Genomic DNA, 3,993 nt, shown 5'->3' on the forward strand with positions numbered 1-3,993 from the left:
CCAGGTCAGTGTATGGCATTTCCTTCCCCTTGCCCCAGGCACCTGGGAGCATGTCTGCCCGTGGAGAAAGACTTTCCCGTGGGAAGCCGGGTTTTGTCAAACGGGTCCCAGTGCTCTGCTCCTCTCTTTTCACTCCTGCTGCCAGAAGCCCAGGGAGTATGGGAGGGCTTAGAACATGGCTGGGCACTGTGGTTTCTTCCAGAGAAGTGGAGGGCATTTGCTTTACCTTGCCACAACCACTTGGGATAGGGTCTGCACCTCAGGAAAACTGTCTCCGTGGGAAGCCGGCTTTTTGCAAAGGGGTCTCAGGGCCGTGTGCCTCGGCTGTCCCTCCGGCTCCCCAAAGCACAGGGACGAGGTGAGGGGCTTAGACCATGCCTGGGCAATGTTGTTTCTTACACCTGGGTGTGTGGCATTTTGTTGAGCTGGCTACCCCCACTTGGGATAGGTGTTCCACAGCAAGCACCTATTGTTCGTCGGAAGCCGTTTTTGCCCCAGGGGTCTCCGGGCTGTGTTCGTTGGGGTTGAACTCCTGCTAGCAAAACCGCCGGGTTGAGGGAAGGGTTCAGACTGTGCCTGGGCCCTGTGGTCTCTTCCAGGTCAGTGTATGGCATTTCCTTCCCCTTGCCACAGGGACTTGGGAGCATGTCTGCACGTGGAGATAGACTTTCCCGTGGGAAGCCGGGTTTTGTCAAACGGGTCCCAGTGCTCTGCTCCTCTCTTTTCACTCCTGCTGCCAGAAGCCCAGGGAGGATGGGAGGGCTTAGAACATGGCTGGGCACTGTGGTTTCTTCCAGAGAAGTGGAGGGCATTTGCTTTACCTTGCCACAACCACTTGGGATAGGGTCTGCACCTCAGGAAAACTGTCTCCGTGGGAAGCCGGCTTTTTGCAAAGGGGTCTCAGGGCCGTGTGCCTCGGCTGTCCCTCCGGCTCCCCAAAGCACAGGGACGAGGTGAGGGGCTTAGACCATGCCTGGGCAATGTTGTTTCTTACACCTGGGTGTGTGGCATTTTGTTGAGCTGGCTACCCCCACTTGGGATAGGTGTTCCACAGCAAGCACCTATTGTTCGTCGGAAGCCGTTTTTGCCCCAGGGGTCTCCGGGCTGTGTTCGTTGGGGTTGAACTCCTGCTAGCAAAACCGCCGGGTTGAGGGAAGGGTTCAGACTGTGCCTGGGCCCTGTGGTCTCTTCCAGGTCAGTGTATGGCATTTCCTTCCCCTTGCCCCAGGCACCTGGGAGCATGTCTGCACGTGGAGAAAGACTTTCCCGTGGGAAGCCGTGTTTTGTCAAACGGGTCCCAGTGCTCTGCTCCTCTCTTTTCACTCCTGCTGCCAGAAGCCCAGGGAGGATGGGAGGGCTTAGAACATGGCTGGGCACTGCGGTTTCTTCCAGAGAAGTGGAGGGCATTTGCTTTAGCTTGCCACAACCACTTGGGATAGGGTCTGCACCTCAGGAAACTGTCTCTGTGGGAAGCCGTCTTTTTGCAAAGGGGTCTCAGGGCCGTGGGCCTCGGCTGTCCCTCCGGCTCCCCAAAGCACAGGGACGAGGTGAGGGGCTTAGACCATGCCTGGGCAATGTTGTTTCTTACACCTGGGTGTGTGGCATTTTGTTGAGCTGGCTTCCCCCACTTGGGATATGTGTTCCACAGCAAGCACCTATTGATCGTCGGAAGCCGTTTTTGCACCAGGGGTCTCCGGGCTGTATTCGTTGGGGTTGAACTTCTGCTAGCAAAAACGCCGGGTTGAGGGAAGGGTTCAGACTGTGCCTGGGCCCTGTGGTCTCTTCCAGGTCAGTGTATGGCATTTCCTTCCCCTTGCCCCAGGCACCTGGGAGCATGTCTGCACGTGGAGAAAGACTTTCCCGTGGGAAGCCGTGTTTTGTCAAACGGGTCCCAGTGCTCTGCTCCTCTCTTTTCACTCTTGCTGCCAGAAGCCCAGGGAGGATGGGAAGGCTTAGAACATGGCTGGGCACTGTGGTTTCTTCCAGAGAAGTGGAGGGCATTTGCTTTACCTTGCCACAACCACTTGGGATAGGGTCTGCACCTCAGGAAAACTGTCTCCGTGGGAAGCCGGCTCTTTGCAAAGGGGTCTCAGGGCCGTGGGCCTCGGCTGTCCCTCCGGCTCCCCAAAGCACAGGGACGAGGTGAGGGGCTTAGACCATGCCTGGGCAATGTTGTTTCTTACACCTGGGTGTGTGGCATTTTGTTGAGCTGGCTACCCCCACTTGGGATAGGTGTTCCACAGCAAGCACCTCTTGTTCGTCGGAAGCCGTTTTTGCCCCAGGGGTCTCCGGGCTGTGTTCGTTGGGGTTGAACTCCTGCTAGCAAAACCGCCGGGTTGAGGGAAGGGTTCAGACTGTGCCTGGGCCCTGTGGTCTCTTCCAGGTCAGTGTATGGCATTTCCTTCCCGTTGCCACAGGCACCTGGGAGCATGTCTGCACATGGAGAAAGACTTTCCCGTGGGAAGCCGGGTTTTGTCAAACGGGTCCCAGTGCTCTGCTCCTCTCTTTTCACTCCTGCTGCCAGAAGCCCAGGGAGGATGGGAGGGCTTAGAACATGGCTGGGCACTGTGGTTTCTTCCAGAGAAGTGCAGGGCATTTGCTTTACCTTGCCACAACCACTTGGGATAGGGTCTGCACCTCAGGAAAACTGTCTCCGTGGGAAGCCGGCTTTTTGCAAAGGGGTCTCAGGGCCGTGTGCCTCGGCTGTCCCTCCGGCTCCCCAAAGCACAGGGACGAGGTGAGGGGCTTAGACCATGCCTGGGCAATGTTGTTTCTTACACCTGGGTGTGTGGCATTTTGTTGAGCTGGCTTCCCCCACTTCGGATAGGTGTTCCACAGCAAGCACCTATTGATCGTCGGAAGCCGTTTTTGCACCAGGAGTCTACGGGCTGTGTTCGTTGGGGTTGAACTCCTGCTAGCAAAAACGCCGGGTTGAGGGAAGGGTTCAGACTGTGCCTGGGCCCTGTGGTCTCTTCCAGGTCAGTGTATGGCATTTCCTTCCCCTTGCACCAGGCACCTGGGAGCATGTCTGCACGTGGAGAAAGACTTTCCCGTGGGAAGCCGGGTTTTGTCAAACGGGTCCCAGTGCTCTGCTCCTCTCTTTTCACTCCTGCTGCCAGAAGCCCAGGGAGGATGGGAGGGCTTAGAACATGGCTGGGCTCTGCGGTTTCTTACAGAGAAGTGGAGGGCATTTGCTTTAGCTTGCCACAACCACTTGGGATAGGGTCTGCACCTCAGGAAAGTGTCTCCGTGGGAAGCCGGCTTTTTGCAAAGGGGTCTCAGGGCCGTGGGCCTCGGCTGTCCCTCCGGCTCCCCAAAGCACAGGGACGAGGTGAGGGGCTTAGACCATGCCTGGGCAATGTTGTTTCTTACACCTGGGTGTGTGGCATTTTGTTGAGCTGGCTACCCCCACTTGGGATAGGTGTTCCACAGCAAGCACCTCTTGTTCGTCGGAAGCCGTTTTTGCCCCAGGGGTCTCCGGGCTGTGTTCGTTGGGGTTGAACTCCTGCTAGCAAAACCGCCGGGTTGAGGGAAGGGTTCAGACTGTGCCTGGGCCCTGTGGTCTCTTCCAGGTCAGTGTATGGCATTTCCTTCCCCTTGCACCAGGCACCTGGGAGCATGTCTGCACGTGGAGAAAGACTTTCCCTTGGGAAGCCGGGTTTTGTCAAACGGGTCCCAGTGCTCTGCTCCTCTCTTTTCACTCCTGCTGCCAGAAGCCCAGGGAGGATGGGAGGGCTTAGAACATGGCTGGGCACTGTGGTTTCTTCCAGAGAAGTGGAGGGCATTTGCTTTACCTTGCCACAACCACTTGGGATAGGGTCTACACCTCAGGAAAACTGTCTCTGTGGGAAGCCGTCTTTTTGCAAAGGGGTCTCAGGGCCGTGGGCCTCGGCTGTCCCTCCGGCTCCCCAAAGCACAGGGACGAGGTGAGGGGCTTAGACCATGCCTGGGCAATGTTGTTTCTTACACCTGGGTGTGTGGCATTTTGTTGAG

Source organism: Ursus americanus, unplaced genomic scaffold, assembly GCF_024610735.1.
Source record: "Ursus americanus isolate L20-20 unplaced genomic scaffold, mUrsAme1.1.p SCAF_54, whole genome shotgun sequence".
Lineage (NCBI taxonomy): Eukaryota > Metazoa > Chordata > Mammalia > Carnivora > Ursidae > Ursus > Ursus americanus.